Below are 16,559 nucleotides of genomic sequence, written 5' to 3' on the forward strand. Positions count from 1 at the left end.
TTTATTGGTCTTATTAAGTATTGTAATTTGTTGAGATTGTGAATTAGTGGGTTTTTGTTAAATGTGAGCCTAAATCATCACAATTAAAAGAACCAAAGACTTAAACTACTTCAGTCTGTGTGCATTGAATTTATTTAATACACGAGTTTCACAATTTGAGTTGAATTACTGAAATTATTTTTTCCACGACATTCTAATTTATTGAGATGCACCTGTATAACTGTGTCCTGTATGGAAAGATGTTACCCAGCTGACAGCTAAACATTTCACCTGTACAAGTGAACTCTGAGCATCGGCAGCTAATGAGGCGCGAGTGAAGTCACCGCCCCTCTTCGACTGATTGGCTGATTGGAGGAGCTGTCAATCAAGAACTAGTGGACCAATGATGACGGTTAATCCCACCCTGATTTACATGAAACTCTAACCGCAACATTTGGAAAAGCAAGCGCAGAATGTGGAAACAAGAGCGAAGGGAAAAACAGCATAAGCGTACAAAATATCTGAGAGCAGAAAAAACAGAGCAAACATGATTTTGTGTGCAAGTCAGATAATTTTGCATTAATATTTCAATTTTGTGCAATATGATTTTAAATGTGTTTAAAGTTTTGATTCATGCTTATTGTTTTTTTTTTTAATGCGTTATTAATTTGTTGATTTACGCTTATTATTTTTCGATCCGTGACCATTGTTTGCTATTCTGAAAACTTTGCTTTCAATTTTAAATCTTGTGCAATATATTTTTACTTGCGTTTTTAAATTTTGTTTTCACACTTGTTATTTTTTTTTTTTATCCGTGACTGCAATACTTTTGATGGGAATCTGATCCCATAGTAAGTGACTGTCTTTATGAGCGAGTGATACACTCAACTGACTTGTTTAAACACACTGATTCATTCAGAACATAAGCAAGTGACAGGGCTGTATTCCACTTGTTATTTATGCCCTTCTCTCCGTCTCGTTCACTTAGATCAGGGATGGGCAACTTCGGTCCTGGAGGGCCACTGTCCTGCAGAGTTTAGCTCCAAGCCTAATCAAACACACCTGTTTGTAGCTTTCTAGGGATCTTGAAGACCTTGATTAGCTGGTTCAGGTGTTTGATTAGGGTTGGAGCTAAACTCTGCAGGCCCTCCAGGACCAAAGTTGCCCATCCCTGACTTAGACGTATGTCATTGTACTGGTGGAAACCTTGCAATGGGCTGAATTGGAAAGTCCTAAGCCCTTGATCACTTGGAATCCACAATGGAGTTTTGAGGTTTTCCGCTTACGAATTGATGCAGCATTCTATAGTGAAGTGAAGTGTGGCCAAGTATGGTGACCCGTACTCGGAATTTGTGCTCTGCATTTAACCCATCCAAGTGTACACATAGTAGTGAACACACCCGGAGCAGTGGGCAGCCATATTGCTGCGGCACCCGGGGAGCAGTTGGGGGTTTGGTGCCTTACTCAAGGGTCTCACCTCAGTTGTGGTATTGAGGGTGGACGAAAGCACTGGTTATTCACTCCCCCCACTGACAATTCCTGCCGGACCTGAAACTCGAACCCGTAACCTTCGGGTTACAAGTCCGACTCACTATCTGTTAGGCCACGGCTACATGTATATAGGTAAAAAAAAAAAATCATATTCATATATCATGCAGTTGTTTGGGGTGGGGGTAAATGAAACGCAACCTGTGGTGGCAGCCTATATGGACTATCCCAAAATGTGCATATGAAGTAGACTCCCTTGGTCAAAATCGAGGAGTCCAGAGTCTGTCCATATAAACTTCCCTCATTCACTTAAGTGGAACGCACTTCATAATGACAGCTGGGATTCCCCCGAGAGGAAGTGCCTAGGGAAGTTTGCAAGTGTGTGTCTAAAAGTGAAGTGAAACGCAGCCCTTTAGAGTCTTTGAATCATTCAACCGACAACATTCAAACACACTGATTCATTCAGGAACAAAATGCATGTAATGAAAAGTAGTATATTGTTTTATGCTTCTAAAAAATTAACACACTAGTTTTATATTGTATCATATTTTGATTAAGTACTTCATAGTCCCTTTTCAAATACTTTGTTTAGCTTTAAATACATGTTTGTATGATTCATTTTGGAGCTGGTTGGTTTAGTTCAAGGCTCCTGCTGAGGATTTTAAATCCCAATGGAGAAAGTGAATAGAAGAAAAATATTTATGGAAGCAAGGTTGCTGAGGAAGTGGGCGGTGACTGTTGAACTCTAATGCAATACATTTCACATGCAGTAATAAAATACACTGTTCATACTGTAGGCTACTATGCCTCTGTCCTTCTCTGTTATAGCGAGAACTCATCGCTGTTATTGGCATGGCAACCCAGCTTCCCGTTGGTTTAGCCTGCCCACCATCTGTCTGCTCCCATATGGGTTTGAAATGATGCAGCATGACAGGAGCCGTTCCCATAATGCACAAGGTGCGAGGACCCAGGGCCCTGCCACAGAGCCATGAAGAGAACCTCAGCTACAGACTTTGATCTTTCAAGGCATGAATGATGCAACTCCTTCCAAGGAGCACGCAGGCATTAGAGGCCATCCATCAGCCGCATGCTAGCAGGTGTCTCAGCTGCTCCAGAGACTCTAGGAGGAAACGGAAGATCAATGTCCTGGCTGCAAATCCTGCTCTTGTTGATAGGAGGCCTGTACTACAGAGGATCAATCAGGTTTACACCATTAGAGTGTTCGAAACTAAGCCGACAGCTGTTTGAACAGCTTCTATACATAATCCTTATGAGTAAACAAGATATCTTATGGTAGAATGATACATTTAAGCACAGCAAATGAGGCAAACCAATATAATAGTTTGGTCAATAGTGTGATTTTATTTTATTTAAAAATGCAATTCATGCCTTCAGGGATTTCAATCTCTTCTATGATGAGCCTGTTAAAAATTTATTTGGCCATTTTATAATTTTTTTAGTTTTTTTTGTGTGTGCTATTTTTATGATATCATAATCAAAAAAGGAATTCAATTCTTGAAGAGAAACGCCTTAAGGAATATAATAAATAAATACATTTAACAACTTAATTAATATTTGAAACACTTATATCTGCCAAATCAGAATCGTGTAGTGTAACCAAAATGCAGAAATATGCGCGGGGAAAAAAACATAAAACAACAAAATTACAACACAAATAATCTTTTTACGACAACGCAGCATAATGATATTTATGAATTAACATTTAATTATATTTTTAAATATACAAATAAAAAATTATGAATTGTTATTATTTGCCTTAATATTTTTAAAAATAATCCTAAAGATGTAAACAGTAAATCTTAACACGATACATTGTTGATTTTTTTTTTTATTTTGTACTTGTCATTGACTCAAACTGACTGATTTAAAAAAATGTAGTTGATTGCTATGCTGTTTTATATAACAATAAATATGTATGTAAGTCAAGTAGTGTTCAATCATATTTACTCCCATGTTTGAGCAACCTTAACATGATTTATTAACAAAGAATACAGGGTCCATACAGTTTGATCTAATAATCAGACTGCAGCTCTGTCCTTCTGACAAGAACAGTAATTACTGCCATTTACTATTTTCATAAGCAGTCACTTAATCACCTTACAGCTGTACAAGCAAAATCACAGCTAGAAAGATCCAGATGATCTGGAATTATAATGTAATGCTAGTGTAGAGCAGCCAGTGATGCCTTGAGGGGTTTTGCATATATTGATTTTTTTTATCCTCCTCATGCTGAGTCATTATGTTCATGCCTGTTGATCTGTTTATCTCTGATTATGAAGAACGCTTTTTAACCACATTCCCACCTGTTGAGGTCACTAACCTGTTCCAGTAACATTTTTAAGTGACATAACATAATTTCACATGCATTATTTTAATGTGCACATTATACACTTTAAAAATGTATTTACTTTTGATTATCTGCTTTTTGTGTTCTATAATATATTATAATGCAATATATTCCTAACTGCAACTTTGGTAAAAGATAAGCTGTTTCTTTAAGAGCTCTTGCTGGGTGCAGACATCACAAGGGCATTTGCTAATGACTACCTTGTGTAAAAGCAAGGTGCATGAAGGTAGTAAAAAAAGAAAAGAGCTGACAAGATTCCTCCTTTTCTCAGCTGATATTTTTTTGCGTGGTGTCTAATATGAGATTATATTATACACCATATGATGTTATAAATCTGTACATAATAACCTAATTGACTATCCGTGCTAAATGAGAACAGCATGCTGTATATGACATTTTATTTAAATTTGATACTTTTTCCTTCCACATCTGCAACACCATTATGAAAGAGAATGAACAGGGAAAGTGCATTACATTGGGACAACAGAAAGCAGAATGTGTTTGAGTAAAGGTTAGGTACTGCGCTAAAATGAAGGGACTCACTGGGGACTTTGTTGTGCAGCATTTCATTAGCATGTTTTTCACACTCCTTTCTTCTGGGCAACATTTGCACAGCAAGTAAACTACTTAATTTAAAATGATCAAGGCATGTTTTTTTTTCACTGTTTGAACACAAAGAAGAAACATTCTCATTTAGTTTAAATAAACACAATGCAGTACATAATAATAAACAGCAATATTTACTGAAATGTAAACTTTTTTAACTAAAACATTACATTAAAGGGGTCATGAACTAATAAATCAAAATTCCATTGATATTTTGACATATAAGAGATCATTGTACTATTAAAACATCCTGTAAGTTTCAGAACTCAAAACTTTCTAATTTGTCTAAACACAGCTTATATTGAAGCCAATCTTCCAAAACAACAGCTTGTGGAATATGCCACTTTATGATGTAATAGTGTGGCTAAACACCGCCGCCGCAGAAGATCATCAACGCCTGCATCTACATCACTGCCTGTTTAGCCCCGCCCAGCGGCAAACTCAGGTCTGTGCAGAAACCAATCGATAAACTATATTTGATTAACTTTATTCTTAATGGAGTTCCAGATCGCATCTTGGTCCTTTGTTCACCTCATTTTAACGTGGATTCGTTTACAAAAAGGCACAATTCGACGCAGGACTTTCAGAAAGATTGAAACTAAAAGACAATGCTGTGCTGACTATATTGGATACGACATTAATGTCATAATACACAAGTGTGAGTAACTGTTTTTATTATGTGGTTTTTTATCACTATTTCTTTGTCTGTTATTACAAATAGTTTGATATGTACTGAGTATTTATGCGTTTACCAGTAGGCATTTACATCCGAGTCTACAATCTACCAACAGAGTGTTCCAATGAGGGGGCTCAAAGCAGGACAGAAAATAGCCTATTACTTCTAAATGACAATGTTTTGATGTAAATATCTTGATAACAATATAAGTGGACCTCAGAAAACTTTACAAAATAAAAAACAAATTCAGTAAAATGCCTGTGCTATTTTTGAGTGGTATATAATGCACAAAAATCAAATGAGAGTTTTAAATTATTTCATTGCAATAGACGATTTGAACTGATTCACAGAAATGAATCATATGTAGGAACTCTATGTTCATCTATATAGCTATTTAGCTAGCTAGATCTATCATTCTCATATTTGTGGTTTTCTGGAAATTTGGTTCACCAATGAGTCTTTGCTGAAAGCATAAAGGCTTATTGAAGCCTGAAAGTTAGAATCTGCAGCCCTTAATGAAAGCGACTTCTGTCTATGGTGATGCTTGGTGATGTCTGGTGAAATATCTTGCCAGGGTGACTTGGCACATGGATAGAGGGTGGGATTGTGTTTCCTATCCCTTATCCTTTTGCCCAAAAGTCAGTGATGGTGAAAGTCCTTTTCTTGTTCACCCAGAGTTTGGCTATGTGTTTTGGCATCTTGCTCTTACTCAAGTAATATCAACTGAAGTGCAGAAGGTGATGAGAAATCCTGGTGCTAAAAATCTATAAAGCTTTCTCTTCAGCCATGTCTAAATGATCTTTAAGGGTCAAAACATTCAAATGAATGTAATCCAGACAATGCACAATCAAACACCAATCTCCTACCTCTTGATGAAGAATGTCTGCAGTATCCATGGTTACCTCAACTATGCAAAAAGCCCAAAATTGTAATGTAGATGGTGTTTTTTAACACCATCTACATTAAAATCCAGCCATGGTACATTAAAATCCACCATCTCATTTAAATCCAGAAATACTGTCAGACCCCTCTGCCTGTCAGAGAGAGAAGAATCTCCATTTATTTCCTCCACTCACACTCTCACCCACACTTTACATCTTGAAGGGCCAATGAGGCTGGTTGGCAGTAACTGGATTTATGAACTAAAGTAATGGTGCTGCGTCAAGTAATAAAGAGTTGCATAAATCGCTGTGAACCTCTGCACTGTAAACCATCCACTGACTCAGGCTGGGCGATTTAGTTAAACAACACTATACTGCAATATTTCTCAGTGTTCTGACAATATATTTGATACATGTTCAAAAAGTTTAATGTAAGTTAAAATACCTAAAAAATAAGCACAATTTACATGTAAATGTTATTTCTGAATGTTTTCAGAACATTCAAAATGTTTTTACTTGGTTATGTGAACATTAGAGAGAATGTTAAGGTAGTTCTTAAGGTAGTTGTTAAGTTTAGGGTATTGGGTAGTATTAGGGATATAGAATACGGAATATGTTATATGTTAATAACAGGCATGCTAATAAGCAGTTAATAGTGAGAACTGGTAGAAGTGTTACCGAATGTTCTCTGAGCCATCTAAAACAAGAAGTAAATAGTAGTAAATGGTCAGACTAGTCTTACCAGTCAACCTTTTTTTTTTTAAGTCGGTTACATCAAAACATAAATTGGTCTAACAATAAGACGCATTACCCCTTGACTGCTAGTTGGTCAGACTAGTTTTTAAGACACAGTCTTAAAATAGAGGCTGAGCTCACGCAACTTGCCCCAGATAACATTTGTTCATAACTTAAAGAGAACCTTGCAAGAAGAATGTTCCCTGAAAGATGGGAATGAACAGAAATACATACATTGTAACTAAAACATATTAAAACATGAAAAAATGCCATGCAGAGGCTTCTGTGAACACTGAATCGGAATTTTGAATGAATTAAAATTGTGTATATGAATTTATTATGATAAACGTTTTGTTTTTTGTATTTTATATCATATAGTGTCATATAGTCATATATAGTCTTATATATCATATAGTCAATTTTATTTAATTTCTGTATTTTCTTAAATGTGTGTGTAGATAGTATTTACAGAGTTTTAACTTTTAGTTTTAGTTACTTTTTCTTATTTGTAAGTCGCTTTGGATAAAAGCGTCTGCTAAATGACTAAAAGTAAAGTAAAAAGTATAGTGTAAGCATATTAGAAGTGAAGTGTTGATTTTTCTCTTTTGTGTTAATAATTTACATTTTACTACAGTACACTTCAGGAACGTGGGTGCTATAGATATTATATTGATTTATAATTGCTTCTAAAAAAAATAATTTTGTTACATCACAATAATATACAGGCGAACACTGATTTTGGCGATTAGTTTGATTTGGAGAGTAGTTATCCTCTTTACCAATATATGACTGCTTCCTATAATACACAAAAAATCTCAGACGCTTTAAATCCAACAATGCCCCTCAAAGACTCAGAGCATGCCTTCTGTAATACATGTAAAATCACAGACCCTTTAAATTCGATAACACCCATGAAAGACTCAGAGCATTTCATGGTGTCTGCATTTATCATCCACAGACTGGATGGGGTCATTCGAGTCATCAGCATAATCAACAGAAACAGTCTTCAGCCACTTTACTGTGTTTACTGCAGCGCTGAACAAGTCTGCAAAACTGTTCACACAGATGTCCAGATAAACGATGACCATTTTGGCTTCCTGTTTCACATCTCAGATGTGATTTATAAAGGCAGGAAAAGTGGAAAAAAGATCTGCACACTGTTAATCCCTTTATTTTAAATGTTTAAAAAGCGACGTTTCGGTCAGAAGACCTTCATCAAGCAAACACATACAAACAGAACAAGACTAACCCTAATAGTTCCAATTGATAACACCTGTTGGTAATCATGGTAAATCATGTGAGCGGCTATATCACAATTGAAAAGAGGATGACCACATCATAACAGAACATCCATAAATACAAACACAACATCAGAAAAGACCAAACAAGGCAAAACAAACCAAACACTTCCCCATCCTCTTTGCGGTCCACAACCGCTTTATCCCAAAAGTGATACAATTGCACAACCACATAGCACACCTATAAGGATTCCACTGAAGCTATATCAATAACAAACACCTTTCAATACAAAGAGTATACACATACATACACATATACACATATACAACATTAACCACTTGTTTAAAAATGTTCTTATTTTATTGATATATGTTGAGTTTAAAAATCACACAATGCAAACTTCACCAAATTACTCTACATCAGAAAAAATGTACTGTGCACATACAGTGTAACAGGCATAAAGTTTACATAATGATGTTCACAATAGATATGTGACTCTGAAAGTTTTAAGAATTCAATATTGTTAGCATGTAGATTTGAAGGAGCATGTGCTAAATAAACAGATCCCACTCTCTTTTCTTCCTCGTCATCATCCTCTTCTTGGCGGGTCTAAATCTGCACCATTAGTCTTTGAATAAATGACAGTCACATATTGCATGTTACATAAAAGCAGTCACAAGTAGCTATTGCACAGTGCTTAGATGATCTATGAACACACCAACTGTCTCTCAATATGGAATAATTCACTACAGTGCAGATGTAATCTGGTTCTGATCTACCAAAGCAGCACAACTATGAGTCAGCCCCTAATAATCCAAATCTCAAGTAATCACATTACATGTGTTAAGCCTTGGCATTAACATGTCTTATGCCCTGTCTTACAAAAGCCACGACTGTCTTTTTTCAGGCATTTTAATAACTTAGCATCTTGACAGGATAAAAAGCAATTTCGCTTCCGCTGTATTTTTGTTTTGGTCTTAGTTTAGTACTTTGGGATCTGATAACTTGCCATAACAGCTGGAAGATGTTGCTCCACCATAAAAAAAAAATAAAACTTTTACTAATAGGAAGTGCTTGTGTTCCCAAACTGGTATCATCATATAGATAATAGACAGGAAAAATGGTGTGAGCTTAACCACTTTTTAAATGAAGGTTAAGTTCAGTCCAAAATAACTCTGTTATCTGTTATCAATTACACCCTGTCCTTCACAGTAAGACTTTATTGATGCACAAGTCTCAAAAGTGTGCACGTGATTTCACCAAGTACAACATGTTCTTGGATCAACATCCTTGTTGATTCTGGAACAACATTCCAATCAACCAATCAGAATTGAGAAATAACTTTTCAGGAAATATCTGTTTAGGCTTACGATTATGGTTAGGTGCTTCCTTTTTAATCAGCTTTCATTTCCCACTGATTTTAGGAATAAATTATGCGTGGGGTTAGATTGCCAAGTTCTTGCCAAGACAGAACTGCTTGTAGTTTCAGCAAACCCATCACTTCATCACAACCATAACTCTTTCCAGGACGGCCAAGAACCTTGGATTTGTGATTGACAATCAGCTGAATTTCATAGACCACATTGCTAAAACTGCTCGGTCCTGAAGATTTGCCTTATACAACATCAAGAAGATCAGGCCCTTTCTTTCGAAACATGCTACACAACTCCTTGTTCAAGCTCTTGTTCTGTCCAGGCTGGACCATTGCAATGCTCTCTTGGCAGGTCTTCCAACCAGTTCTATTAAACCTCTGCAATTAATCCAGAATGCGGCAGCAAGAGTAGTCTTTAACAAGCCAAAAAGACCGCATGTCACACCTCTGTTCATCAACTTGCACTGGCTACCAATAGCTACTCGCATAAAATTCAAGGCATTTATGTTTGCCTTCAAAACAACCACTAGTTCTGCACCCCTTTACCTAAAATCAATACTTCAGACTCTAGAAGCTTATGTTCTGCAAGCGAACAGCACTTTGTAGTGTCATCCCAAAGAGGCACAAAAACACTTTCACTGACTTTTACCTTAACTGTTCCCTGCTGGTGGAATGACCTGCGCAACTCGATCCAAGCAGCTGAGTCTTTAGCCATCTTCGAGAAATGTCTAAAGACACATCTCTTCCATATAAACTTAACCCTCTATGACAACAACTCTCTATTCTTTTTTTTATTGTATCTTCTTGTTTTCTTTTTATTTATTAAAAAAACATGACCCTCTAACACTAGCTTTCTCTATTATTTTTCCATTCTATCTACTTGTTTTCTTTTTAATTATTATAAAAATAATAATAATGTGACCATCTAACACTAGTTCTATCTATATGTTGTTTCTATCTAATTTTTATTCTTTTTATTTATTATTTAACCTTGCTACATACTGCATAAGACTAAACGGGACTCATCACAACACTTATTTATATATTCTCTTATATTATGCTCTTTTTTTGTTTTGACTGCTTGTATTTCCATCATTTGTAAGTCATTTTGGATAAAACATCTTCTAAATGATGATGGGGTGGTGATGGCGCAGTGGATAAGACACACGCCTTTGGTGTGAGAGACCCGGGTTCGAATCCACTGTGAGACACCAATGTGTCCCTGAGCAAGACACTTAACCCCTAGTTGCTCCAGAGGCGTGCGACCTCTGACATATGTAGCAATTGTAAGTCGCTTTGGATAAAAGCGTCAGCTAAATGAAAAAAAATGTAAAAAAAATGATTAAATGTAAATATAAGTACCGATTTAAGACAAATCAGAAGTCTTTGGACTTAATCAGTTGCACTGGTATTTGTTCAAATGTCTAATTGCTAATCTTTTACCCTTTAAATAATCCTTATATCCTTACTTTGCCTACTTGTTGTTCAGAACTACTGATAAAATGTTATATTGTGTAATTAATATTCAGGGGCGAGACATATTTTTTATAATATGTCCCCCACATTTCACATAAAAAGGCTTAATGTGCACATCTGCAGATAAATGTACAAATTATCCTTAAAACAACTGCAAAAGTGGTGGCCCTGCAGGCAAAAGACACATTTGCACACTCACTTCCTCATAAGATGACCATGCTGTGGATGCTAATTGACAGATCCTTTGCAGCTTGAGAGGGCATAATGAAATGGTTGCAGTAGCTCTCTCTCACTCCTTCTCTGTTTACCATCATTTCTCTATCTTTGCAGAGCATGAATTTAGTTTCTGTAGGGAGAGAAGTTTAAGCATAATGGTGCATTATGCAAAGCTATATGCAAAGACCTATGTGATATTTTAATACATTTTCTGTTTATCCTGCATATAGAATGTCTTTCTGTTGCTCCTGTCATTAAATAGGGCCGTTGCTTCCATGTACATCAGTCTAAATTCTAGTGTTGAAGCAGAAATGGACTGCTTTATTAAAGAATAAAATTAAGCTATTCAGTCATATTCATCTTATTACCATGGGTCACACTCTCCATCACGATAAATACTGCACTGTAATGGTGCTAAATAACAATGACTTGAAGAACACACCAAAGTAATTTTAAGTTGACTGGTTGTACTAATGCCACATTAGAGAAGTCTTGAGTCCAAAATGACTTTAGTTACTTATGCCTGTAACAGAATTCCTCCATTGATGTTTAAAACTGTGTGTTTTCAAACAGCGTATCAAAAAGTGTCAGGCTTATGTGTTCATATTTGCATTTGAAATGTTCACTGGGGAATTGCCCAGTGAATCAATGTGACATGACACGGCTTACCCCTAATTGTCACTATACAGCCCCAACCCCCCTTTTTTAAGAAGTCATAAGTTGTATCCTGAAGTACAATTAGAAAAAATCTGTTTTAATGAAACCTGAGAGATTTCTGTCTATTCCACCAAAACTCTGATGCTTCAAAAAGTTCAAAAATACATCTTAAAATGTAATCTATTTGAGTCGAGCAATTTAATCCAAGTCTTCTGAAAACATTTTTTTAATGATAAACACATTTCATTTAGGCTATTATTCACATATAAACATTTATCAATGCATTGCACATCCATCTAAGAAAAGTCTTAGATGTTAAAAATAGATCCCAATGGACATGTTTTACTCCTATTTAGAATGATGCATTGCATTTAGTTCTGTTTTATTGTTTGATAAAATGTTTGTAAACCTAAAGGGGTCGCCGTGATTTTGCCAAGTGATTCATGTTCCTGGATCAACATGTTTTTCAACTGTCCAAAAATATAGACTTAACCCAATCCCTACCCCTTAATCTAACCCTACCCATAATTTATTCCTAAAATCAGTGGGAAATGATAACTGATTAACAAGGGTGTAGAAGCACCTTACACTGATCGTAAGCCTAAAACAGATATTTCCTGAAAAGTTATCCCTCAATTCTGATTGGATGATTGGAATGTTGTTCCAGAATCAACAAGGATGTTGATCCAGGAACATGTTGTACTTGGTGAAATCACGTCCACCTGTTTTTGTTTGTTTCCCAGTTTCTGTTTATTAAAAAAATTAAAGCAAGTAGCTATAAAAGGTGGGGTCTTTGAAAATTGTGTTGAAGAATGGTTAGCTTTCGAATCAATAAGGTTGAGGACAACTGCTCTACATGCAATGGCCTTATCTCTATATATTAAGCAGAGGATCTGCAAGTCCTAGTATAACATTAGCATTGCTTTATAAGAGGTTGGGTTTAAAGACCAAGTCTGCAATACGACTTTTAAAAGGTTTAATTTATAGTCCAGATGAATGGAAAGGGTAAACAGAAACAAAAATTGATCTGCCTTCTAATTAAAATCGACCTCATCCACCTCCCACTTCCTGGAGCACACTGTTAGTTTTCTTGTCATTTATGAGGCTCAGAATTGAGCAAGACTATATTGGCTGTTTGGGATTTACAATAATTGCTGGGCTGCTTTCAGACTTGCTGTTATGAGGTTAAAACAACGGTTTATTTTAATTGGCAATTGAGAGATGGTCATTTGTTTCAGAGAAATACATGAGAAATACACAACTGATGCGAAACCACAGAACTCAAATGGTTTTGTGATGTTTACAGCAGTCAACAAAGGTTGTGAGCTTTGAGCAATGTAATTATGAGCTCACAGCTCACTGCTCACATGGTTCACATCAGGGTCTAATAAAGCCTTGCATGCTGATGTAAAACACAGTGCCGTACACTCTTAGCTTCTTTTTACCACTCAAAGTTATGCATAACATCACAGTGTCTCCCTTGCCAGAGGCTTATTCTGATTGCATGAACAATATGACAGTTGTGTGCATAATGGAACTCGGTAGCAGAGTAGTCCAGTCACTGAATGGAAGAGATGTCTCTGCTTGATTGCATTACACGATTTGTGCTTAAACATATAAAGAGCCTTTCAGCAAAAAAGAGACAGCTTTAGTTCAATATCAATGAACAAATGTCACAGACCACTATAAATAATTATACGCCACAGCCCAATCAATGCTTTGATTATGAATAGATTGTATAAAAGTAAACAAATGATTTGCAGTTGCTGAGTAGAAGCTTTGTTAAAAAATGGAGAAAAAAATGATGAAAATGGCTTTGAGAGCAAGAATGCCTTTTAATAAATGTAGCTATATCATGCCTTTGACAGCAGTGATGTACAGCTACTCTGTTGTACTGTATTCACCAACAAAAGCAGAGCTCCCCATTCTTTGTGGAGTCTGACGTTTATGACACAATAAATTATATAAATAGCCAAGAACTACCAAACTGAACCGAACCTCCTTCAAGCACATGAATCGCATGTTCTTCACTAAAACAGCCTGTGAATTAATTCTGTTGGCTTACATTCATGTTAAAATATGAAGTTAAGAATGCAAATTAATCATCTGTTGTTTATTAATACAGCATGAGCCGAGTCGTGCAGTAATGTAGCCTATTAGACAGCAGATCTTATTGCCCTAAAACAGATCATAAAAGGTGCTCAAAAATATTGCCGCTTTGCGCCACACTGTGGTCATACTGAGTTACAGCTTCTCTTACACTTGCATTTTGCACATTGCAATGCGATTATAACTTAAAGCTACATGTATCAAAGTGGAACTGGAGTTTTGGAGCCGATGAAAAGTTCAATGACTTCGACAGCTTTAACCTAAAATCTTTGGATTTGTAATCTTGTTCTAATTTCATTAACGCATTTTCCTGGCGAGATAGAGCTAATCATGAGTCACGTTCGAAGTTAATCATATAAACAGCTAGCCAAATGCAGCTGTTCACAAGGGATACGAGGGGAAATGATGTTGTGGCAAAGTGTGAGACTTGTGGTGTGTTCATCCCGTGTCAGAAATATGAAAACAAAACAAAATATGCAGATTTTCAACTCACCCAGTAATTCTTCAGACAAGCTACTGAATCAACTCCCTGAATTAATTATCAATAATGTCAATATGAAGTTCTGGATGGGCATGCGAATTCTTGAAACATCTTTAGCTTACTTCAATATGCATTAGGCTATTTGACAATAATATACACTGAAAATGAAAAATGTTAACAAATGCATTTTGGCCTATATATTTCTCTGATGTTTTTGTTTTGTTTTGTTTTTTGGGGCATCTCAAGATCGGTATTGATTGGCGTAATTATTTATTGTGATTTTTTTACTTGATATTGTCATTAATATTATCAGATAGGGCTGCTCATTGGAGTCTTTTATTATATCGCTCTAATGGGACTCTCACAATAAGTCTACGTTCACTGTAATGCATTGACTTGCTTTATGATTAATGTTCCAAACTGAGGCTGTTAACATAAGATAAAAGAGATGCATATTTATATTATAGACTTTATTGATTATGTGCACATTTTAGCATAGTAATTTGACACCATTATTAAGCTACATTGAAGATCACATCAAAGTTGCATCTGTTTGTGTAATACTACACAATGTTTAACAATATTTCTCATTTTAATAGAATTTAAGACTATAATTCTATATATTTGTGATTCAATTTTATATCTTCTTTTCTTTATACAATTGGCAGGCATGAACAGACAATAAAATTCACTGAGAATCAAACAGTCAAACCTATTTAGAAATTATGACCCATCTGAATACATTTTCTTTAAAAGGAGATAATTCCTCTGAATAGGCTATATAAAAAAGAAAGTACACAAATGTAAATATGCCAAAAAACTTAAACAAAATCATGAAGTACAAACCTCAGGCATAGGCTCCATAAGTACTGCAACATTCAAATAAATTACTGAAATATCATTTGCCTCCAAATCTTGATTGCATCAGTGATACAGTTATTCATTAAAGCCATTATTTAACATACATATCTATCCTAACTGTTAAAAACATGAACCACATAGAAGAGCACTGAAAGTTTGCCTGAGCCACAACAATATCATGGAGGACTATCTAGATAATCACATACGTGAACCAGTCAAGCCACTTACAATCATATCAATGGACACACTGAAGATGAGTTTGAACAACTGCATTTGTCACAAAACGGGTCAAATAAAGAACACAGACCTGTTAAGTTTAGTTTACAGTGGAGATATTGCACAACCTATATCACATCTGATTGAAGTAAAATCCTGTCTTACAAAAGACCCACAATGATCACCTTTTGAGGATCAAATCAAATACAGGACGTTTGCATCGTTTGTTGAGTTAAGATCTGTACAACACTTCTATTTGGTTTAGACAGTTTACGGTACAACATTACATTATACATATATATATACACATTAACGCACCATTTGTCACAAAAGGATCACTGTGAATACACAACAGGCTGGTGAGCGGGAAAGCAGGGGAGGTTTCAGGATTGGGTCAGGACTCCTTGACTAAATATATTGCCTAAAACACACCAGTATTGGGATGATTTATTCTCACTTGTGAAAGACACTGCCGGTTCAACTCTAAACTCCTTGGATATGGCGAGAAGTTTTAGGAGTAGTTGGTTTAAGGATCCACATTGTGTAACTGGGATCACACTGGGACATACTAAATGCTGTTTAGTCTAAAACCCAACATGTGACGAGCATCTCCTCTAAAGATGATCTTTTTGTGAAGACGTTTGCTGCTGATGGCATCCTTGGCTTTGTATTTTGGCTTTGCGTTTTCATAGGGCCCAAGTGTAATGAACAAGCAGCTCCAAACACCTACATGCTCATCCAGGCATGCAAAACATACCTTCTCTTGATGCAACAAACCTTCCTGAGCTTTCACCCATTTCATATGTTCTCAAGTGTTACAGTATTAATGTGCAAACATGTTTATGTAGCAATCGAATACATTCGACGGATTCCTTCCTTTACTGGCCTTCGCAATCAGTAATTCTCTACAGTAATGGGTTGGAAGACCTGATCAATGGCGCTAGGTCATTGCGTCTTTCTCTTCAGGACATCCCTGAGACATATGTGATTGCACAAAACCAATCTCTTTTTGTATGCCTATCTGGCTAAGGCATATTCAACACGTCGGAGGGTGTACTATTGTGTGTGTTTTGTCAGGAAAAGGGACGTCAGGGTAGCAACGACAGCTTGCTCACAAAAATGAAACCACATTTTCACTACAACTACCTTATCTAGGTGCAACGACACGACACAAAGCAAGACCACCCACATTGTGCGAC

Source organism: Barbus barbus, assembly GCF_936440315.1.
Source record: "Barbus barbus genome assembly, chromosome: 29".
Lineage (NCBI taxonomy): Eukaryota > Metazoa > Chordata > Actinopteri > Cypriniformes > Cyprinidae > Barbus > Barbus barbus.